This window comes from Octopus sinensis, linkage group LG27 (assembly GCF_006345805.1).
Source record: "Octopus sinensis linkage group LG27, ASM634580v1, whole genome shotgun sequence".
NCBI lineage: Eukaryota > Metazoa > Mollusca > Cephalopoda > Octopoda > Octopodidae > Octopus > Octopus sinensis.
Window position 1 is genome coordinate 11,852,576 of NC_043023.1, and position 25,929 is coordinate 11,878,504.

At 39.5% G+C, this 25,929-nt stretch overlaps 2 protein-coding genes and 1 pseudogene across 2 annotated transcripts in view; all 3 read right to left on the reverse strand.

Moving 5' to 3' along the window:
• The window catches only part of LOC115225439 (early growth response protein 1-like), a 424,836-nt gene that overhangs the window by 202,500 nt on the left and 196,407 nt on the right, over positions 1-25,929 (reverse strand). The gene's annotated exons all lie outside the window — the stretch shown is intronic.
• LOC115225462 (zinc finger protein 208-like) overlaps positions 1-25,929 on the reverse strand; it is a 524,237-nt gene that overhangs the window by 170,873 nt on the left and 327,435 nt on the right. The window lies entirely within an intron of this gene.
• LOC115225040 overlaps positions 1-25,929 on the reverse strand; it is a 336,418-nt pseudogene that overhangs the window by 95,055 nt on the left and 215,434 nt on the right.

Consider the following 25,929-nt stretch of genomic DNA (forward strand, 5'->3'; position numbering starts at 1 on the left):
TCCTCTATGTCTACGTTTGTGTTTAGTCAAGGTACTGCGGTCAGAGAATGATTTACCACAAATATCACAATGATACGGCTTTTCGCCTGTATGAATACGTTTGTGCTGAGTCAAAGTACCCCTTTGAGAGAATGATTTACCACAAATATCACAATGGTATGGCTTCTCACCTGTATGTGTACGTTTGTGTACAATCAAGTCACCACTTTGAGAGAATGATTTACCACAGATATTACAGCGATATGGTTTCTCTACTGCATCAGGGTTTTTGCCTTTAGTTATATGACTCATCTTGAGAGAATAATTCATCGTACATGCAACAATTAAAGTTTCTTTTAAATTCCTATCAATATGTTTTATATAAAGAGGTTGATGTATTGATGAATGCTCCTTATAAATATATTGTCTTCCTTTAGTCAATAAAAGTTGATAAAAACATCAAAGGCACATCTGAATGAAGAAATTTCTTTAACGTCAATGTGATGTGATATCCTGAAATAGAAAAAGAAGCAGTGAGATAAAGAGAATCATTAAACGACATAGTAATTCAACATTGCAAATCTTACAACTTCAACACTGTCATCCATTCAATGTCTATGTTTGCATGGGTCAGAATCCATTGACGCTTTGAAAGTTTTACTACATTCTGTATATATATATTTCTTTACGACCCACAAGGGGCTAAACACAGAGGGGACAAACAAGGACAGACACACAGATTAAGTCGATTACATCGATCCTAGTGCGTAACTGGTACTTAATTTATCGACCCCGAAAGAATGAAAGGCAAAGTCGACCTCGGCGGAATTTGAACCCAGAACGTAACGGCAGAAGAAATACCTATTTCTTTACTACCCACTACGGGCTAAACATAGAGGGGACAAACAAGGACAGACATAGGTATTAAGTCGATTACATCGACACCAGTGCGTAACTGGTACTTAATTTATCGACCCCGAAAGGATGAAAGGCAAAGTTGACCTCAGCGGAATTTGAACCCAGAACGTAACGGCAGACGAAATACGGCTACGCATTTCGCCCGGCAGGCTAACGATTCTGCCAGCTCGATAGATGAATCATTTTTACCTTTCTCTAATAATTCATCTTTGTCTCTGTTTTTCTTTCTTTACCTTGCTTTCACTTGTTTCACCTGTGGCATGGCTTAGTTGGCAGGGTACTTACCAAACAATTTGTGTATCCTTACAACTAATTCAGGATCTTTTCGGTTTGCAATCCCAGGGGCACAGACAGTGCAAGACCTGGGCATTAACATGAGTAATAATGCATCCTTCAATGTGTATGCTGCTAAATTGGCAAGGAAATACTGGCAGTGACTGGATGGATTCTTAGAACTTTTAGAACAAGAGATGAGGAAACCATGATGGTCCTCTGGAGGACACTTGTCCTCAGCCACTTTGACTACTGCCCTCATCTATGGTCACCAATCAGTGTCAAATTAATCTCAGAACTTGAGGCAATCCAACGAAGCTACACAAAAAGTTAGCCTCAAGGCAGCATCCTAAAACTCTTCCCCCCCCACGGAAAAAAAAAAATTTATATATAGGCGCAGGAGTGGACATGTGGTAAATAGCTTGTTTACAAACCACATGGCTCCAGGTTCAGTCCCACTGCGTGGCACCTTTGGCAAGTGTCTTCTACTATAGCCTCGGGCAGACCAAAGCCTTGAAAGTGGATTTGGTAGACGGAAACTGAAAGAAGCCCGTCATATATATATATAGGCTCATGAGTGGCTGTGTGGTAAATAGCTTGCTAACCAACCACATGGTTCCGGGTTCAGTCCCACTGCGTGGCACCTTGGGCAAGTGTCTTCTACTATAGCCTCAGACCGACCAATGCCTTGTGAGTGGATATGGTAGACGGAAATTGAAAGAAGCCCATCGTATATATGTATATATATATATATATATATGTGTGTGTGTGTGTGTTTGTGTGTCTGTGTTTATCCCCCTAGCATTGCTTGACAACCGATGCTGGTGTGTTTACGTCCCCGTTACTTAGCAGTTCGGCTAAGAGACCGATAGAATAAGTACTGGGCTTACAAAGAATATGGCCCGGGGTCGATTTACTCGACTAAAGGCGGTGCTCCAGCATGGCCGCACTCAAATGACTAAAACAAGTAAAAGAGTAGGTGTAAAATAATGTATGGTAAACGAATATGAAGAAAAAAAATTATCGCCGACGAACGGGGAATCGGTGAGAGGACTTGGAACATTCCCGATGTGAATATTCCAAGTTCTGTCCTCCACCCTTCGTTCGCCAGCGGGCATTTTTCTCTTTTCATATTCGTTTACTACACGTTATTTTACACCTATTACACTATTTTATCCCTCGTTTTTGTGACCGGGTGTCGAAGGGGAGTTGCTGGATCGCGTGAATTATCCAAGTCCGCACCCCATTCACCCCCATCAAAAAATTTAACAAAAAAATAGGGCGATCCCTCGGTATATGTCCCGTAAGTGGCTTTGTTTACATTTCTGGAGATAACAGAAACCCTTTTCTCCCACCCCTAAAACAGACTGTAACCGTAACCCTAACCCCCCATCTATATATATATATATATATATATATATATATATATATATATATATATATATATATATTTTAAAAAAAACACTTTCTTGAAATGCATCCGGTAGTTCCGGGCCGTATACCGAAGTTACACCGAAAAATAGTGTAAAATAATGTGTAGTAAACGAATATACGTAAAAAAAATTTTCGTCGACGAACGGGGAATCGGTGAGAGGACTTGGAACATTCCCGAATCCCATCCCCGGACCCTCGTTCACCAGCGCGCACTTTTTCCCCTTTCATATTCGTTTTTTTCTGCACCTATTGCATTACTTCCTTTTTTTTTTCTGTTTTGCTCGCGTCAAAGGCTTTACTTTGACGGAAATCTGTAGTTATACCATCATCATTCCTATAATTAAAATAACCTTCAAGCAAATACGTCTCCACTTACCGTTTTATCAGTGTCTAATTAACAACAGGACAATGTTAATTAATGAGGTATTCTTCAATCGATTTCCCCTCATTTTACTAATTAACTGCGCCGATTTACTCTTATTTTATAAAATAACTGGCTTTATATCACACGTAACCGTCGGTCTTAGGATTTCATAAACAACAGATCAACATTTCAGTTTGGAAATTATTAATTAAGATTAGGAAGTAATTAATTAAGACGAGCAAATTATATTTTCTTAATGTTATGGTTATGCTTCGAAATACTGTCACACCGAGAGGTTCACAGAATTCTATTATTATACGTTGTTATTAGTAATATTATTAACGTCAATGTTTGCCGACTTACCGTATTCAGATGTCAACAACGACTAATTAACCGCTAATTAATCACCGCGATTAATATTTTCGATGCTTCTAGGTTCAAGTGTTGAAGAGGTTATTTCCCTTTAAACGATTGTATTTCATCAATTCTCCAATAGATGGCTCTGCTGACTGGCTGCATTTGTCCCGATTCGTCAATAATTTAAGGAACAAAGGAGTCAGTGTCTTTTTGACTGTGGCCATGCTGGAGCACTGCCTTTAGTCGAGCAAATCGACCCCAGAACGTATTTTTGTAAGCCTAGTACTTATTCTACCGGTCGCTTTTGCTGAACCGCTAAGTTTCGGGGAAGTAAACACACCAGCATCGGTTGTCAAGCAATGCTAGGGGAACAAATATAGTCACACAAACACATACATATATACGATGGGATTCTTTCAGTTTCCGTCTATCAAATCCACTCACAAAGTTTAGGTCAGCCAGAGGCTACAGTAGAAGACACTTGCTCAAGGTGCCACGCAGTGGGACAATCCGGAACCAGGTAGTTCATAAGCAAGCTATTCACCACACAGCCACTCCTAATCCTAGATATAAATTAACAAAATAAACACAAAATGTTTGGTCTAATTTTTTATTCCTTATTCTTTATTAACAAATTGCTCAAAATCCAATTGCAGGCATTTTCATTAATTTTACAGATGACGGGGAAAAAACAAGTCTTTTATCAGGAAATGTGAAATCAATTACAGAGATGTACTTGCATAGCAAGTGACCTGATCTGAGATCGTGTTTTGGAACAAAAACAATTGCAGCGTGGAAGGTGTTTCTAAGCCATTTAACCCTTTCGTTACTATATTTCTGACCAAATTACACCCCTTATGTGTTTCAATTAATTTCTAACGTAATCATAAATTTAGTCTGGTTTCATTAAATAACTATAACTTTTTTATTTATCAATATATTAACATGAATTTTGGAAGATAATTTAATAATTTTTGTCACAAAGTGACTCTAATTGCAGGTAGATACAGGTAAATTCAACAATATATAAAATTATTAAAATTTTGTTCAAACATCGCTATAGAAAATGGGTTATTAGCTAATATTCAATTGGGTATACAACAAAATTTTACGATAGAATTTGTTATTCTGGGTAACTTTCTGATACCCATAATAATATTTATGGCAAAATAGGCCTTAATTTCATTTAAGGTTGTGGGAAATAACAAACTATCCTTTCTTTCGCTTTGTTTACGTTTAGCGTAACGGTTTAAGACCGCAACCTGCTCACTGACAAAACTCCATTCTCACATTGATTCACTTACGCTCTCCGGCTATCTATCTGCGGCTTTATATAGCTATGGTAAGACCTGACCTGGAATTTGCATCACCAGTCTGGAACCCCTAACTTGCCCAGGATATCAATTGTCTCGAAGCTGTTCAGCGACGTGCAACCAAAAGAATACTCTCCATCAGGCATTTGCCATATTCTGAACACCTTACTTCCCTGGGCATGGACACACTGAAACTCCGACGTCTGGCAGCTGACTTAGCAGATACCCATAAAATAATCAACCATCTTACAAACAATAGCTCTGAGCACCATTTCCCAACTTCACCTGTCCAACACCCTTTGACTTGTTTACAAAGTCAGAAAAACAGCACAGCTCCCATGACTTCAGGAAACATTTTTTCATGCTGAGAGTTGCTGAAGCATGGAACAAACTGCCGGCATCAGTTGTTACTTATCGGAGCACTGCATCCTTCATAACTTCCATGCTTCCTGAGATTCGCCAACACTACACCTGATTTTATCCCCTTCATACACACAAGCAAGCATGTATCTGACTCATACACTGTTCACTTCCAAGACATTTCTACATTACTGCATATGCTTTATACGCACTTTTTGACAAGTTGTGGTGCACCTGAGCACTGTATACAATAATTTCATTATTATTATTATTATTATTATTACACATGTGTGTGAATATCTGTGGCTTTTTGGGGAAGAATAGTTTACCACTGATGTCACACTGACATAGCTTCTCTCCTGTATGAATACCTTGATGTAAAGTTAAGTCAGGTCTATGAGAGAATGATGTACCACAGACATAACCATGATATAGCTTCTCTCTCATATGAACATGTTCATATATTGATAAAACACCATTTTCAGAAAATGAATTACCAAAGGTAGTTATGGCTTCTCTCCTGAATGTGTCAGATCTTTTCGGTTTGAACATCAATTTTTTCTAGCGGTGTTATATGAAATTGTCACCCATAATTATGACCCTAGTATCGATCTATTGCATTTCAATCTGTTTTAGGGGTAGGGTTAATTAGGGTTAGGGGTGGAGGAAGGGTATCTTTTCTTCTTCAGAAATGTAAATAAACCCAATGTATTTCTTAAACGAGAGACTTATTCATAAGGCACTGAATGTTTCACCTCAATAGACGTCATTGAATGGTAGAAATTGCAGAAATTGAAGAAAAAAACAACAAATATCTTACAAACTATAGAATTTCTCAATAAAGCTACGAGAAAGAGATGTTTTATAAACACATTCTACCAGTATATGATGTTTAAAAGTGTTTAGTTACGTGGAAATTATTTTAAAAACTACCGTTCAAACCGAAAAGATCCGAATGTCTCTGTTTGTCTTGTCAAGGAATTCATTTGAGAGAATGATTTACCAGATATCACAGTGATATGGTTTGTCTTGTATGAGAACATTTGTGACAAGTTAGAACGATATTTTCCGAAAATGATTAACCACAAATATCACAATGAAATGGCTTCTCTCCCATATGAATAACTTTCTGAATTGTTAAAGCACTATTTTCAGAAACTAATTTACTAATTTTCAAACAAGACTTTAGAATTATTGCATACAAAGTTTATTGATTGAAATATTTAAAAATGCTACTGAAACACAAGAAATGCAGAGGTTTGAGGGCTCACCGGGGAAAGTACAGCTCACCTGACCCCTTTACCTATGAAGTTCATGCCTTAGGGGCTTCAGATACTTCCCATGGAAACTTGGGGTAGTGTTATACAGCAAGTATAGCTCACATAGTCATTTTATATACTGGAAATATACGATAGATCTACGAGAGAAAGATTTAGCAGAGATATCATAATGACAGTTTCTGTCTAATACGGACATGTTCGTGTATAGTTAAAATACCATTTTCCAAAATAATTACCACAGGTATTGGAATGTCATGGCTTTCTCTTGTATGTACCAACTTGTGTTTAGTTAAGGTACTTCTGTAAGAGAATGATTTACCACAGACATCACAAGAATATGGCTTCTCTCCTGTATGAACACGCTTGTGACTTGTTAATGCACCATTTTGAGAAAATGATTTATCACATATATCACAGTGATATGGTTTTTCCGCAGTATGAATGCGTATGTGACCAGTCAAGTGACTTTTACTAGAGAATGAAATACCACAGATATCACAAGGGTATGGATTCTCACCTGTATGAACAATTTTGTGACAAGTTAAAATGCTATTTCGAGCAAATGACTTACCACAGATATTACGATATGGCTTCTCTCCTGTATGAATGCGTTTGTGTTTAGTCAAGTCCCCACTTTGAAAGAATGATTTACCACAGATATCACAATCATATGGTTTTTCTCCAGTATGAATATGTTTGTGGCGAGTCAAATTATTCCTTTCAGAGAATGTTTTACCACAGTTATCACAACGGTATGGCTTCTCTCCTGTATGTGTACGTTTGTGTTTAAGCAAGCCACCACTTCGAGAGAATGATTTACCACAAATGTCACAATGATATGGCTTCACTCCTGTATGAACACGTTTGTGAATAATCAACTGACTATTATAAGAGTATGATTCACCACAGATATCACAATGATAGGGTTTCTCTCCTGTATGAATATGTTTATGCCTTGTAAGGTGACTATGTCGAGAGAATGATTTACCACAGATACTACAGCGATATGGTTTCTCTCCTGCATCAGGGTTTTTTGCTTTAGTTAAATGATTCCTCATGAGAGAATGATTGATCATACATATCACAATGATAGTGTCTTTTCGATAGATATGAATGTGTTTGTGTTCAGTTGTGTCACTATTTTCAGAGAATAATTGAATGCTGTTTCTTTTATCTGGGATCTTACTTAATACCTAAATCAACAGGTGAAAACTGTCAACTCCTTTGTGAAGCTATGCAAGTTTAATTAATCTGTAAATTGATGATCTCCTCTACATTCCAGATAATGAAGACAACAAAAATTTTGCTGTTAATTACATTGTCCAGAAGAAATATTTTCCCATCGTTTGTTGAAGATTTTATTCATACAAAGAAGTTGATGCGTTGATGAATGTGCCTTATGAATATATGGTCTTCCTTTAATTGATGAAAGTCAATAAAAATATCAGACACACATCTGAATGAAGAAATTTCTTTTAAATCAACATGGTATGATATTCTGAAATAGGAAAAAATTCATTTCTATGAATATATTTGTGTTGCTATTTTCAGAGAATAATTTCATACTATGCTTCTTTCAGCTGAGATCTTGCTTAATATCTAAATCAAGAGGTGACAATTGTCTATGTCTTTGTAAAGTTATCCAAGTTTAATTAACCTGTAAAGCAATCATCTCCTCTATATTCCAGACAGCAAAGACTTCAAATTGTTGCTGTTAATTCCATTGTCCAGAATAAATATTTTGCTGTTGTTTTTGACAGATTTCATTTATATGTTGAGTTTGATGTATTGATGAATGTACCTCAGAAATATATGGTGTTCCTTTAATTGATGAAAGCCAATAAAAATACCAGAGGTACATCTGAATGAAGAAATTTCTTTTACGTCAACATGATGTGATATTCTGAAACAGAAAAAAAGAAGCAGTGAGATAAAGAGAATCATTAAACGACATAGTAATTCAACATTGCAAATCTTACAACATCAACACTGTCATCCATTTAATGTAAATGTTTGCAAGGGTCGGGGTTCATTGAGGCATTGAAAGTTTTACAACATTCTGTATATAGATGAATCGTCTCTACCTTTCTCTAATTATTTATCTCTTTTCTTTCTCTTCTCTCCTTTCACTTGTTTCACCTCAGAAGTGGTGTGGCTTAGGCGGTAGGGCACTTACCTCACAACTGGTGAATCTTTGCGCAGGAGTGGCTGTGTGGTAAGTAGCTTGCTAACCAACCACATGCTTCCGGGTTCAGTCCCACTGTGTGGCATCTTGGGCAAGTGTCTTCTACTATAGCCCCGGGCCGACCAATGCCTTGTGAGTGGACTTGGTAAACGGAAACTGAAAGAAGCCTGTCGTATATATGTATATATATTTATATATATATATATGTGTGTGTTTGTCCCCCTAGCATTGCTTGACAACCGATGCTGGTGTGTTTACGTCCCCGTTACTTAGCGGTTTGGCAAAAGAGATCGATAGAATAAGTACTGGGCTTACAAAGAATAAGTCTTGGGGTCGTTCTGCTCGACTAAAGGTAGTGCTCCAGCATGGCCACAGTGAAATGACTGAAACAAGTAAAGGAGTAAAAGTGTAAGTATAATAAACTCACAAAATTAGGCTGTTCAACAATTAACGAGAGAAATTTGTAACAATGACACTGAGTGAGCTTTAAACATTTATGGCCGTATGTGGCATCTTGGGCGAGAGTCTTCTACTATTAGTAGACCAAGGCCTTGTGAGTGGATTTCGTAGAAGGGAAGTGGAACAAACGTGTCATATGCATGTGCGTTTGTGTGTGTGTGCGCGCATTTGGGCCCAACTCACAATTTGAAAGCGGATGTCGGTGTTTTTACATCCATGGTTCAGCAAGACACAGAGTAAATAAATTCTAGGCTAAAAAAAAAATTTTTTTAAAAACGCGATCCTTCGGTATAGGTACCATAAGTGGCTTTCTTTACATTTCTGAAGATAACAGAACCCTTTTCTCCCACCCCTAACCCCACATATATGTATTTCTTTACTACCCACAGGGGGCTAAACACAGAGGGGACAAACGGATTAAATCGACGCCAGTGCGTACTGGTACTTAATTTATCGACCCCGAAAGGATGAAAGGCAAAGTCGACCTAGGCGGAATTTGAACCCAGAACGTAACGGCACATGAAATACGGCTACGCATTTCGCCTGGCGTGCTAACGTTTCTGCCAGCTCACCAACTTAACCCCCGATATATATAAAAAAAAATAGTTTCTTGACATGCATCCGGTACCTATACCGAAGTTACGCAAAAAAAAAAAAAAAAGCAGTTCTGAACTGGATTCCTTAAACTAAAATTTCTCAAAAGCAGAGCTCCAGCATGGACGCAGTCTAATGACTGAAACAAGTAAAAGGTAACAGAAGTACTACTAGCGAACAGTGGTCCTAGTGCGTGCATCCGCGCTAGCTAGTCGTGAATAGTCAATCCTACAACGACTACCTAGCAAAGTAAATAAAACACAAAATAAAAAAGTTTTGTTAAACAAAATAAATAAAACACAAAAACACAAAGTAAATAATTTTGTAAACAAAGTTAATAACACACAAAAACACAAAGTAAGGATCGACTTTTCACGACTAGCTAGCGCAGATGCGCGAGCGACCGCCGGGACCACTGTTCGCTAGTAGTACCTATTTCTTTATTACCCACATGCTAACGTGTATTTTGAGGCTTCCTTTGGCTTATACTTCTTTAAATTTTTCAGCTTGACCATTTCCTTACTTTGCTATGATCTTCACCTCACTAAAGGCCTCAAGTCTCTTACTGCTATCTCTTGTGTGTGGCCATTGCCCTTTTTGTGATGCACCCACCACCAATACCAGAAATCCCCTCTCTCATATCAGAAATGCCAACGGGGCTCTGCCTCCCTCCTGTACCAGAACACTTGTATTCTTCTGCCTCTCCAACCCACCCACCCCTTTCTGTCTATAAATAATGGACTAGCCAACAGCCTCTCATTGACCTATTATATTTGCAGCAGTAATAATTATATTCACAAAGCTTACAGGCGCAGGAGTGGCTGTGTGGTAAGTAGCTTGTTTACCAACCACATGGTTCCAGGTTCAGTCCCACTGCGTGGCACCTTGGGCAAGTGTCTTCTACTATAGCCTCGAGCAGACAAAAAGCCTTGTGAGTGGATTTGGTAAATGGAAACAGAAAGAAGCCCATCGTATATAGGCCCAGGAGTGGCTGTGTGGTAAGTAGCTTGCTTACCAACCACATGATTCCAGGTTCAGTCCCACTGCATGGCACCTTGGGCAGGTGTCTTCTACTATAGCCTCGGGCTGACCAAAGCCTTGTGAGTGGATTTGGTAGACGGAAACTGAAAGAAGCCCATCGTATATAGGCGCAGGAGTGGCTGTGCGGTAAGTAGCACGCTAACCAGCTTGCTTCCGGTTACCCATAGTGTATTTGGTTTGTCGTTTGTATGCGAGTCGGACGTCGGTGTTGTTGCTGTGGTGAGACAATGTACTCAGACCTTACCGGGTCTGAGTTGTCTTCAGAGGAGGAGCTCGTGAGGGCGGTCATAGCAATGGACAGTATGCTAGAAAAGACCAGGAGTTTTGCGGAGGTCACAGAGAAGAGATGAAAGGAGCTGGACTTGGCTGGTATGAAAAACCATGGCAAGATGCTACAGAAGGTAGCCCCCCAAAGGAATCATGGAGAAGATAGAGAGGAAGACTATCACCTATAAGGTGTTCCCTTTAAAAGGAAAAAGGGCTGAACAGGTGGAAGCAGATACAGAAAGAGCGCTAAGAGAGAGGTCAAAAGAAATCACATACATCACAAAAGGAAAAAGATACGGAACAATGATTATCCAGTTTAGGACAGCTGAAGAGGCAATGAGGCTGGCAACTGTGGTGGTGAAAATGGAGGAGGTAGTGCTTCTGCCCAAATACCATGGAAGAAAAACTTCTAAAGTGAGGGTAGAAGCAATTCCGCCGGATGTAGAAGGGGCTTGGATAGCGGCAGCTGTCCTTGTTGGAAGCGAGAAGGTGGCTGTCCTCCAAGCCACAGAAACAGAAGACGGAGGGTGCAAAGGAAGGACGCTCGAACTAATCATTCTGACAGAGGAGGAACAACTTGAGAACTTGGCAGAAACTGTGACGCTGGGGGAAATCGTTCTGAGGGTGTGGGTAGAGGGCAGAGTACCATGTTGCTTTAAATGTGGCCAAAAGGGCCACATTAGAGCATACTGCCCTCTACGAAAGACTACGGCCGAGGATGTGGTTGCGGAGACAGAAGAGAAAAAAGAGGAAAAAAAAAAATAGACGAAGGAAGCGATGAAAAGGAGGAAGGGAAAGTTGCAGAGCGCTCAAGAAGAAAGAGAAAAAAAGAAAAGACACTGAGTATGATGTGGCACCCCAGTCCAACCCCATCCCACCCAAGACCACTCAGACCCACCCTCCCCATACAGACACCAAACCCACCCACCCCATTTCCCCTCAAGAAAAAAAGAAAAAAAAGAACAGACACCACAAAATTTAGAAGATCCCCCTCCCGGCAAAAAAGGTTATGAATGCATGACGGAGAGAAGGTTACCATCAAGCGACAGGATTGAACGAAAAGAGAAAAGGACCCAGAGACAGCGAGTTGTGTTACTCAGTGTGGGGTGAGTAGCACACTCTTCATAATATCATTTTCAGATATCATTCATATTATCATATTTTAATTTGTTCTTCATGTGCATTTTCATGTTCATCCATTATATCATATTTTATTTTTTAATTGTTATATGTCCCCACATGTGTTGTAGTGTCCCCTCTGTGTATTTATTGCCTTTATGGCAAATCTGATAAAATAAAGTAGCTTGCTTACCAACCACATGGTACCGTGTTCAGTCCCACTGCGTGGCATCTCGGGCAAGTGTCTTCTACTATAGCCTCGGGCCAACCAAAGCCTTGTGAGTGGATTTGGTAGACGGAAGCTGAAAGAAGCCCATCGTATATATATATATATATATATATATATATATATATATATATGCATGTGTGTGTCTGTGTTTGTCCCCCTAGCATTGCTTGATAACTGATGCTGGTGTGTTTATGTCCCTGTTACTTAGTGGTTCGGCAAAAAGAGACCAATAGAATCAATACTGCGCTTACAAAAGAATAAGTCCCGGGGGTGATTTGCTCGATTAAAGGCGGTGCTCCAGCATGGCCGCAGTCAAATGACTGAAACAAGTAAAAGAGTAATAATCGCAATGCCTACATTGCAGTAACCCCACTTATCCCAATTATCTGGTAGGTATTTGACTCCTTCAGTTAAGATGCATTCATAAAGGCAAGAAGCCTTATCAGTGTGACATCCCTGATAAATCATTCTCTGAAAAAGGCCACTTAAATAGACATGTACTTATACATGAATTAATGTAACCATATCAAAATCAAAATTTATTAAAACATAACAATTGAGACTATTTCGGTAGCTAAGAGACAGGTTATTTTTTCTTTGTAGTGGCGTCATTCTTCAGTGCGCATGTGTGGGGCTGGAACCTTCTGGAAAGGCCCAAGGAAGTTCCCTCTTGCACATGCGCTACAAACAGGGGAAAAATTGTTAGCGTCGGTGACTTGAGACACGGCTATTGAAGAGAGAAGATGTGTTTAACGTGTTATCAGCCTATTCTCCTGTCTCAGACGCTTGGGATTTGACCGGCTCTGTTGCTGCTGGAGTTGTTGTGAGGTTTATCTTTACAAATGTTTAACTTCAGACTTGCTGTACCTACACCAAGTGGTTACCAATTTACCAATGTGTCTTCTTTATGTAAATAACGAAATAAAGTGTCATATTTTCTAAGGTTGCTTTCTTGTTCCTGACGCCGGTAGTTTTTGGAAACAAAGAAGGAAATTGTGTTGCACCCAACCTGTTCCAGACAGTTCCTTTACACTTTCATCTTCTTTGATACCAGCAACTTCAGTACCACCAAATTTGTGATCATCTGCAAAAATATGTAGTGTGAGATAACTTGATGAATGAAAATGCCTGTACTTGAATTTTGAGGAATGTATTACAAAAACGTATATTTGCCATTTAAATATGGCTAACCCCTAAGGGTGGATGCTACTGTAGTTTGTAGCCCCAAGAGGACACCTCCTCCAGCTGGCTATAGACACACTTTCTGTGCCCTATTGGTATTTGCAAAGGGGAGCCATAATTCCCATCTCCAAATTATGATATACACGGACTCAAGTTTCTGGGTATTGACCCGTCATTGGTGTGTGACAATCACAGTTGTCGAAGAAAAGTAGATTCGACTTCACAAATACTTACACCTTTTTGCAGTATCGCACAGACACTGATATCGAAAAAGTGTAAACAAGCAATAATAAATCTTAGAGCGAGTTATAAACAGTAGCTGCAACACATCGTGACGTATATTTGCCATTTAAATATGGCTAACCCCTAAGGGTGGATGCTACTGTAGTTTCTAGCCCCAGGAGGACACCTCCTCCAGCTGGCTATAGACACACTTTCTGTGCCCTATCAGTATTTCCAAAGGGAAGCCATCCTTCCCATCTCCAAATTATGATACACACGGACTCAAGTTTCTGGGTATTGACCCGTCATCGGCGTGTGTCAATGGAAAGTAGGTTCCCTTCACAAATATATATATGTTTTTACAAAAGACTAATGAATAAAAGGTTTAACAGTAACCATTGTTTTGTTACTCTATATCTAGTCATTGTGGCCTGCATACTTTAAATCTCTCAAATGGCACAAATCACACTCCTTTAATTCTTCTTCCTCCACACCACCCCGTCGTGGGTGTTTTTGTCTTGCGAGTTACTTGGCAACACCGTCATTGCTAGTGCAATGTAATATACGCATGTGCTGGTGTCATGTGAAAAGCCCTGGTGAATGTGCCATGTAAAATGCACTAGTGTTGGGGTCACGCCAAGAGTCATGTTGATGGTGTCACATAAAAAGGACAGTTACTGGTGCCATGTAGTAACCACTACAGCTGGTTTCACATAAGAACTGTTGGTGATGGTGCCACGTAAAAAAACACTCAACACCCTTTGTAAAGTGGTTTGCATTATGGAAGGCATCCAGCAGTAGAAACCATGTCAAGACAGACAATGGGAATTGGCAAAGCTCCTGGCCTTCCCAGCTTTTCTGGCGGCATTGTATGAAAATGTCCCTGTTACATATTATATATTCGTTTAAGAAACAGATTGGGTTTATTTACATTTGTGAAGAAGAAAAAGATACCCTAACCCTAACCTGAGCCCTAAAACAGATTGAAATGCAATAGATCGATACTGGAGCATAATTATGGGTGGACACTAAAATCTTCCCAGCTTCTGTCAAACTGTCCATCACAATCCTGCATTGGAAAATGGACATGAAATGATGATGATGTTGATATGGTATAAAGTATGTATAGAATAGAGAAATGTTTCTTTCACATACACAACAGCAATTAAGATATTTTGCATCTGATCCTCCCTTGACCTTTTAACAACAAATATACCGACTCCCGTAGAATCTGTGATTTTATATCATCATCATCATTTAGCGTCCACTTTCCATGCTAGTAGGGGTTGGACAGTTCAACTGGGGTCTGGGAAGCCAGAAGGCTGCACCAGACCCAGTCTGATCTGGCAATGTTTCTACGGCTGGATGCACTTCCTAATGCCAACCACTCCATGAGTGTAGTGGGTGCTTTTTACGTGCCAGACGAGTCTGGCAAACGGCCACAGTCGGATGGTGCTTTTTACGTGCCACCAGCACAGGGACCAGGCGAGGCTGGTAACGGCCACGATTGGATGGTGCTTTTTACGTGCCACCTACACGGGGGCCAGGCAAGGCTTGCAACGGCCATGAACGGATGGTGTTTTTTTTACATGCCACCGGCACGGGGTCCAGGCGAGGCTGGCAAACGGCCACAATCGGATGGTGCTTTTCACGTGCCATCAGCACAGGTGCCAGACGAGGCTGGCAAACGGCCACAATCGGATGGTGCTTTTTACGTGCCACTGGCACGGGGGCCAGATGGCAGCCAATGTATTAAATGTGTTGTCATCATTGGCTTTCTCTCATGGGCAAGAATTTAATTGCTTCTTTGTTGATTGCTTCCTTTATGATGATGGCATTGTTGACTTAGTAGATTAATTCTTGCGTGGAAGAGTTGATGGCATTGACCGCAGAATAATTCTTTTGAAGGATGAGATTGATTTTGTTGAGCCTTTCTCTCCTGTTTCATTCATTCCTTCTCTCTTCCCAAGAGTTTGAAGATTTTGCTTCCAATGGTGATGGATCACAACCACATGCTATGGTCTCATGCTTGTATTTCAAACAATTTAAGCTCAAGCCCAATGACTTCTAGTATAGTTTTGTGTTGGTTGTTATATCTTTGAAAAGGGCAGGGGATTCCATGGTCTTCTCCCTGGAATGAGCTAATTGAATCAGAAATAGTGTTGGAACCTTGACTCCTCCATTCCTGCTACACTTCGTCACTTCCAAACTAACGGTCATGCTTCGTAAACTGTGATTCAATGCTTTGACTGTTGGCTCTTTCCAGGACTTTCTTGTTCGTCCTGAAGTTTTGCCATTTGATGTTCAAGATCGAATGATTCATTTGCATCCCTGCTCCAAACTATGCCATCATACAAGATGGAGAAATGTATGTATATTTACAGCATTTGGAAGCTGAGATAATTTTTCTTACACAAACTTCTAAATTTTGTATATTCATTTGTTTCAGTCATTAGACTGTGGCCATGCAGGGGCACTGACTTAAGGAAGTTTTAGCTGAATGGTCCTTGATTTTTTTTTCTTTAACCCTTTAGTGTTTAAACCGGCCATATCCGGCCCAAATATTCTAAAATTTTTATATTCAAACTGTCAATATCTAGCCTCTCACACCTAACCTACAATGTCATGCTAATAATAAACAATCACATCATTGAAACCTCAAAGCTATAAGATAATGCATGATTAATTCAAAACAATTTGAGTGAAAAAGTATTGTATTTAACAGAGTAATCTGAACACTAAGGGGTTAAAGCCTCAAAATAATTTGTTTGGACACTCTTCTGTTGAGCCAGTGTTACACAGACAACACACGAGCAGAGATTTTCAAGCAGTGGTGGGGGACATGCATGCTTGTGCTCATATGTGTATGCAAAGGGCATATTTCAGTATCGATCAACCAAATCCACTCACATGGCTTCACTCGGCCTGAGGCTCTATCTACTACAGGACACTTGATCAAAATGCTGCGCAGAGGCACTGAACCCAAACTTTGTGGTTAGGAAGCTTCTTACTACACAGGAACGCCATTTTACATTCATTCACATTGTTGTTACAAGTAATTCCTGATGTCAATGTATGGAAAGACGAAAACAGATTTTTTTCACTTTGAACGGCAGTTTTTTAAAAATAATTTCCACGTAACTAAACACTTTTAAACTTCGTATATTGGTAGAATGTGTTTATAAAACATCTTTTTCTCTTGGCTTTCTTGAGAAAATTCTATAGTTTGTAAGATATTTGTTGTTTAATTTCTTGCATTTTCGCAATTTCAATCAATCAATGACGTCTATTGAGGTGAAAACAATATCTGCCGTAACATTTTCTGGCGGCGTCATATGAAAATGTCACTGTTACATATATATTCGTTTAAGAAACATTTCTGAAGAAAAAATATACCCTTCCCCTAAAACAGATTGAAATGCAATACATCGATACTAGGGTCATAATTACGACTTTGTTATCCAGCTCTGTTTACAAGTGACCCCTCAATTTATGGCCACAGGGTCTCTTTTTTCTCATAAAAATCAGGGACATTTTAATATGACACCGCTAGAAAAAACTGCCGTTCAAACCGAAAAGATCCGATACCACTAATCAGTAGAGTCATCTATTGGAAAATTGAGGAAATATTCTACTACACTCCAACCACGGTCCAATTAAATTCTTAATTAAGGTGCTTAATTACTGATTCGCTGACTCGTTCCTTATTTGTGAATACGGTAAGTTGATAAAGGGTTCCTTGAAGGCTGTAAAGGTGATAATACTACTACATCTACTACTATTGCCAGTATTGCCCGAAAGGAATGAACGGCAAAGTCGACCTCGGCCGTATTCGAACACTGGACACTGGACTCCAAAGTCGACTGCTTTTCATTGCTTTCGGGGTGCCTAAAAAGATAATGATGATGATAATAATCTTTAGTACTTTAAGCAGAAGGCCTGAAATTTGGCGGGAGGTTGTGAGTGAATGAGATAAACCGCAGGGCTCTACTCCTTCGTATTTTCTTTACCTGGAAACGATGAAAGGCAATGTCGACTCCGGTGAGATTTGGACTTTGGGAGTAAATCCCAACGAAATGCTGTTGAGCATTTTGTCCTGCACGCTAACGATTATGCCTGTATATATTCCAATTATGTAAAGCCTTCCAAGTTGCACTAACCATGTAGAACAACATTGGAAGAAAGTGTTTCCTTGTCTTCGATGAGTTATTTTAAAAAATACCCCGGGATTCAGTGTTACATGTGATATAAAGTAAATAGATGATAGATTCGATGGATTAACGCTAATTCAGAATTATTAGACGTTCTTTGAATGTAATTACTGCATAATGAGAGAAAAGTTGCCTAATTAATTGTGATAGAGTAACTACAAATCGGTTCGAGTATAAGTACATAAAGGGGCCCCACCGACTCTGTTTCCTCGTAACCTTGTAGAGATTTGGTATTTTTTAATGAAATTTTCTATGATTACATTTCAGATGATATAGATTACGATGATAATACTTTTCCGATTGTGTAGATTATGATTATATCGGAATTTGTGGGAAAAACTTAATTTAAAATTAGCTCATCTGCTGGTCGTTTTGTATGCTGGAAACAGCAGTCATTACATGGCTTTATCCTAAGACCTGTAGCATAACAAACAAGGCCACCTTTAGTTTTAGGTACGTTTTATCTGTGGGATTCATAATAAAACTACGAAAATCCACAGAATGAGAAAAATAGATTTCGATGTCTAGAGTATGTTGGAATGATATTGTTTTGTTTGTTAAATTTCTGGTTCGTTGTGTTTCTGTTTTGTTGTAAAGGCACAGTTTCCGATTAATTATTTACCGCTGCCACCATGTTATGTGTCGTTTCGTTCTGATGGGTGATAGACAACTCAAATGAAGCCATTGTTATTGTTTTACGTGTTTATTTGCTTTACATGTTACACGAACTGCCCGACATTCAGTGTAGTAATACTTATATACTTTAGACACAGTTCGTACTGTTTACTAATAAAATAGTGCCAAAAGTGGGGATGTATTCTACACACGTATGCTTACGTATACACATAGATATGAATGTGTAACAGATATATATATAGAAATTAGTTTAAATGGCTTGGTACACACACACAAAGCTCGCTGTAGAAGAAAACAACTTCAAGTGCTTTAGGATACCTAGATATCAGTATGTGATCCTGAATCCAACCCAGCAGGGGTTCCTGTTAACAGTTTTGCCTATATCATCATCATCTTCATCATCATTTAATGTTGTGGCTGTGTGGTAAGTAGCTTGTTTACAAACCACATGGTTCCGGGTTCAGTCCCACTGCGTGGCACCTTGGGCAAGTGTCTTCTACTATAGTCTCGGGCCGACCAAAGCCTTGTGAGTGGATTTGGTAGACGGACACTGAAAGAAGCCCGTCGTATATATGTATATATATGTGTATGTGTATATGTTTGTTTGTCTGTGTTTGTCCCCCTAGCATTGCTTGACAACCGATGCTGGTGTGTTTATGTCCCCGTTACCTAGCGGTTCAGCAAAAGAGACCGATAGAATAAGTTCTGGGCTTACAAAAGAATAAGTCCCGGGGTCAAGTTGCTAGATTAAAGGCGGTGCTCCAGCATGGCCGCAGTCAAATGACTGAAACAAGTAAAAGAGTATGCTAGCATGTGTTGGGGTCAGTTTGAGAGGAGCTGGTAAGATGGAGGACTGCATCAAGCATGACTATCTGCTTTGGCAGGGTTTCTACAGCTGGGAACCCTTCCTAATGCCAACCACTTCACAGAGTGGAGTGGGTGCTTTTTACATGGCATCAGCCCATACATATATATACTTAAATAAATATACATAGGTATCTGTGTGTGTGTGCTTTTGTCTTCTGGACATTGTTTCATCATCATCATCATCATCGTTTAACGTCCGCTTTCCATGCTGGCATGGGTTGGACGGTTCAACTGGGGTCTGAGTAGCCAGGAGGCTGCGCCAGGCCCAGTCTGATCTGGCAGTGTTTCTACAGCTGGATGCCCTTCCTAATGCCAACCACTCCATGAGTGTAGTGGGTGCTTTTTACGTGCCACTGGCACAGGTGCCAGACGAAGCTGGCAACGGCCACGGTCGGATGGTGCTTTTTACATGCCACCGGCACGGAGGCCAGTCAGGGCGGCCATGTTCAGATGTTTGATGCTTGTAAACGAGAAGTGATGTCTTTTCTTTTCAATATTCTGTGTAAACATGTTTGCACTTGGTGGAATATCATTTTACTTGGAAACAGATGAGGATTGGCAACAGGAAGGGCATCCAGCCTTAGAATATCAAAAACTGGATGTTAAAATGATGACAACGATGATGGCTTTTTTGAGTGAAGGAACTTCTACATAGGCTACACAAGCTGCTAGAAATAGTAGCCAAATATTCCTGAAACAATAAATAAAGGATACTGAACCATGTACTTGCTTTCAAAGCAAGTGGTCTTGAGTTCATCCCCATTATGTGGCATCTTGGCTGAGGGCCTTCAACTATAGCCCTGGGACAACTAAAGTCTTGTGAAGGAATTTGCTTCATGGAAACTGTATCATGTATACATGTGACTATGAGAGTTTGTTTACATCCCTTTCACTTAATTTAATGCTTGGGTAAAAGAGATTCAAAGAATATGTTCCAAGCAAGTGCTCCAGCATGGCCACTCTCTGTTTTAGTTTATCCAATCAACCGAAAAGCCCTTTTGTGGAATTAACATGCAAATGGCTGAGTACTCCACAGATGTGTGCACCCATAACATAGTCCTCATTGTGATTCAGCATGACACGGTATGTGAGAAGACTGGCCCTTTCGATTACATTTTTCTCACCTGAGTGAACTGATCCAAGGTGAAATAAAGTCACTTACAATTCAGTGAAATACCCTAACCACTAAGCCATGCCACTTCACAGGTGAAACAAGTGAAAGGAGAGAAGAGAAAGAAAAGAGATAAATAATTAGAGAAATGTTGAAGCGATTCATCTATATACAGAATGTTGTAAAACTTTCAATGTCTCAATGGATTCTGACCCATGCAAACATAGACATTAAATGGATGACAGTGTTGATGTTGTAAGATTTGCAATGTGGAATTACTATGTTGAATTACTAATGATTCTCTTTATCTCACTGCTTCTTTTTTTATTTCAGAATATCACATCATGTTGACGTTAAAGAAATTTCTTCATTCAGACATGCCTCTGATATTTTTATTGACTTTCATCAATTCAAGGAAGACCATATATTCATAAAGCACATTCATCAACGCATCAAAAATCTTCAACAAACGATGGGAAAATATTTCTTCTGGACAATGGAATTAACAGAAACATTTTTGTTGTCTTCACTGTCTTGAATGTAGAGGAGATCATCAATTTACAGATTAATTAAGCTTCGATAAATTATTCTCTAAAAATAGTGACACAAATGAACAGAAACATAGAAATGATAAAAATACTATCCTTGTGATATGTATGACAATTTATTCTCACATAATGAATAATTCCACTGAACCAAAAATCCCTAATAAACGTGAGAAGCCATATCACTGTGATATCTGTGGTAAATTATTTTCTCAAATTGCCAATTTAACTAGTCATAAACGTGTTCATACAGGAGAGAAGCCATATCACTGTGATATCTGTGGAAAATCATTTTCTCAAATTGCCAATTTAACTAGTCACAAACGTGTTCATACAGGAGAAAAGCCATATCATTGTGATGTCTGTGGAAAATCATTTTCTCAAATTGCCAATTTAACTAGTCACAAGCGTGTTCATACAGGAGAGAAGCCATATCAGTGTGATATCTGTGGTGAATCATTTTCTCAAAAAAGCACTTTAACCAATCACAAATATATTCATACAGGAGAGAAGCCATACCATTTTGAGAACTGTGGTAAGTCAGTCTCTGAGAGTGGTAACTTGTTTCAACATAAACGTACACATACGGGAGAGAAACCTTTTCATTGTAATATTTGTGGTAAAACATTATCTGGAAGCAGTCAGTTGACTAGGCACATACGTGTTCATACAGGTGAGAAGCCATATCAGTGTGATACCTGTGGTAAATCATTTTCTGAAAATAGTAAATTAACTAATCATAAACGTATTCATACAGGAGAAAAGCCATATCAGTGTGATACCTGTGGTAAATCATTTTCTGAGAAAAATAACTTGACTAGACACAGAAGTGTTCATAAAGGAAAGAAGCCACATCATTGTAATATCTGTGGTAAATCATTCTATGGAAGTAGTGCCTTGCTTAAACACAGACGTACACATACGGGAGAGACACCATACAATTGCAAAATTTGTGGTAAATCATTTTCTGAAAATTCGTTTTTAATTAATCACGAACGTATTCATACAGGAGAGAAGCCATATCATTGTGATATCTGTGGTATTTCATTCTCTAGTAAAAGTCCCTTGACTAATCACAGACGTATTCATACTGGGGAAAAACCATATCAGTGTGATATCTGTGGTGAATCATTTTCTCGAATTTTCTCTTTAACTATTCACAAGCGTACTCATACAGGAGAGAAGCCATATCAGTGTGATATCTGTGGTAAATCATTTTCTCACAATAGCACTTTAACTTCTCACAAACGTGTTCATACAGGAGACAAGCCATACCATTGTGATATCTGTGGTAAATCATTCTCTCGGAGTAGTAACTTGTTACAACACAAACGTACACATACAGAAGAGAAACCTTATCATTGTAATATTTGTGGTAAATCATTTACGGGAAACAATCAGTTGACTAGGCACAAACTTATCCATACAGGAGAGAAATCATATCAGTGTGATATCTGTGGTGAATCATTTACTGGAAACAATTATTTGACTATTCACAAACTTATCCATACAGGAGAGAAGCCATATCGTTGTGATATCTGTGGTAAATCATTTTCTCAACTTAGCAATTTAACTTCTCACATGCGTATTCATACAGGGGAAAAACCATATAACTGTGATACCTGCGGTAAATCATTTTCTCAGAGTGTCACTTTAACTAACCACAAGCGTATTCATACAGGTGAGAAGCCATATCAATGTGATATCTGTGGTAAATCATTTTCTGAAAACAATGATTTGACTAGGCACCTACGTATTCATACTGGGGAAAAACCATATCAGTGTGATATCTGTGGTAAATCATTTTCTCAGAGATTCACTTTAACTATACACAAGCGTGTTCATACAGGTGAGAAGCCATATCATTGTGACACCTGTGGTAAATCATTCATTCACAGTGGTTCCTTGACTAAACACAAAATTACACATACATTGTAATATCTGTGGCTTATAATTCTTAAATTTTTCAATAAACGTTTAAACTCTATTACATACTTGTTGTGTTTCCATATTTTGCTATGATCCTTGCCTTGCTAAATACCCCAAGCCCTTTACTGCTATCTCTTTCTCCCTCTCTCTCTCTTATGTGTGGCAATGCTGACCATTACTTGACCACTTCCATTTGTAAACTATTTAAAGAACCCTCTTGTCTTACACAGTTTCACATTCTTGCTCCACTATATCTTGATTCTATCATATTTCTTTACTACCCACAAGGGGCTAAACACAGAAAGGACAAAGAAGGGCAGGCAAACAGATTAAGTCGATTATATCGACTCCAGTGCATAACTGGTACTTAGTTAATCGACCCCGAAAGGATGAAAGGCAAAGTCAACCTTCGCGGAATTTGAACTCAGACTGCAGTGGTGGATGAAATACCCCCAAGCAGTTCGGCCGGCGTGCTAATGTTTCTGCCAGCTCGCCACCTTCTGTTGATTCTATCATACCACACGAATTGCTCAACTAAGTTTAAGAAATTTCTCTAGATTTTATGTTGTATACCACGTGTTCGCCCTGTTTGCTTTGTCAGAAGTTCTTTGTATTCTATTCCATTCTTTGTTTCTATATCTGGGGCAGGCACGACTGGTGTGTGTATGCACCCACCTTTTTTCTTTTTTTTCTATATATAAGCACATTGATAGAAAAAATAAATATACAGATCAACATACAGACGTATAGGTACATAGGCTATAAGAACAGACACATATGGAGACACGGATCTATAAAGGTGCACATCCATACATACAAACATGGTACATAGTTACATAACACACACACACACACAGACATGCACGTAAGGAGAGAGAGGTGCATACATATACACACACATGCTCACACACACATACATAGGAAATACACAAGCACGGACATGCAAGCACATAAATATGCAGGATACGTACATACAGATGCACACACATACATGCATACACACACATATATACATACACATGCAAACACACACATACGTACATGCATGCATGTATAGGCACACACACACACTGACCCACACACATGCACACAAACAAACAAAAGGGAACGCAGTGTAAATAATGGACAGAGTCAAGACTATTGAAAATGTTGCAAAACGCAAAGAAAAATTTAGGAAAATAAAAATAAGAAAAAAAGTGGAAATTTTACCAGTGAGTGAGTTACATTATAAGCCACAAAAAGAAAATGACTCTCCCCAGACACAACAGTATATACATATATATATATATATCATCATCATCATCATCCTTTAACGACTGCTTTCCATGCTAGCATGGGTTGGACGATTTTGACCATGCATTGATTCCCCAAGATGATTTTTCTGAATTTTTCAAGAATTTATTTTGAGGGAATAAAGGATTGATAATAATGAATAATAATAGTTTTAAGAGTCATTCATTTTGGCTTTTTTCTCTTTTCGTCATCATCATCATCATCATCATCGTTTAACGTCCACTTTCCATGCTAGCATGGGTTGGACGATTTTGACTGAGGGCTGGTGAGCCAGATGGCTACACCAGGCTCCAGTCTTGATCTGGCAGAGTTTCTACAGCTGGATGCCCTCCCTAATGCCAACCACTCCAAGAGTGTAGTGGGTGCTTTTTACGTGCCACCGGCATGGGGGCCAGTCAGGTGGTACTGGCAGTGACCTCGCTCGAATCTTTTTACACACGCCAACAGCACATGTGCCAGTGAAGCAACGTTGGTAACAATCACGCTCAAATGGTGCCCTATTACGTGCCACTGGTACACTCGGATGGTGTTCTTGGCACCCTACTAGCACAGGCATAAGTACCAGTAAGGCGACGCTGGTAACAATCATACTCTAATAGCCGCTCTGTCAACGATCACACTCGTATGGTGCTCTTTGCACCTCGCTAGTACAGATGCCAGCCATCGAAGTGATTTTGATTTTGATTTCACTTGCCTCAACAGGTCTTTGCAAGCAAAGTTTAGTGACCAAAAAGGAAAAGGTACGATAAGCGGGCTGGTTATGCTCCTGGCATAGGCCTTGGGTTATGGTCTCATCTGGCTTGCCGGGTCTTCTCAAGCACAGAATATTTCCAAAAGTCTCGGTCTCTAGTCATTTCCTCGGTGAGACCTAAAGTTTGAAGGTTGTGCTTCACCACTTCATCCCAGGTCTACCTGGGTTTACCTCTTCCACAGGTTCCCTCAACGGCTAGGGTGTAGTACTTTTTCACACAACTACCTTCATCCATTCTTGCCACATGACCATAACAGTGCAAACATCTCTCTTGCACACCACATCTGATGCTTCTTAGGTCCAACTTTTCTCTCAAGGTACTTACACTGTTGAGTATGCACACTAACATTACACATCCATCGGAGCATACTGGCTTCATTTCTTGCGAGCTTACACATATCCTCAGCAGTCACGGCCCATGTTTCACTGCCATGTAGCATGGCTGTTCATACACATGTGTCATGCAGTCTGCCTTTTATTCTGAGCGAGAGGCCTTTTGTCACCAGCAGAGGTAAGAGCTCTCTGAAACTTGCCCAAGCTATTCTTACTCTAGCAGTTACACTTTCAGCACACCCGCCCCCGCTACTGACTTGGTCACCTAGGTAACGGAAACTATCAACTATTTCTAGTTTTTTCACTGGAATGTGGCAAAAGTTGGTCTCTGCGCATTTTCAGTGTTTATTGCTCCTGAGCATCTGCCACGTACAAAAACTATCTTCCCAGTTAGTCAGACTTTGACATTGCTGCACCTCTTATGTGTCCATAGCTTACATTTGGTGCATCTTATAGAATTTCTACCTACGCCTTTTCTACAGATCAAACAAGGCCATCTACATGAGGGTGTTTGTGATTTGTCTACCTTCCTACTTATTAGGACTTTGGTTTTGGCTAGGTTGACTCTTAGGCCCTTCGATTCTAATCCTTGCTTCCACACCTGAAACTTCTCCTCCAGTTCTGATAGTGACTCAGTAATTAGGGCAAGGTCATCAGCATAGAGGAACTCCCAGGAG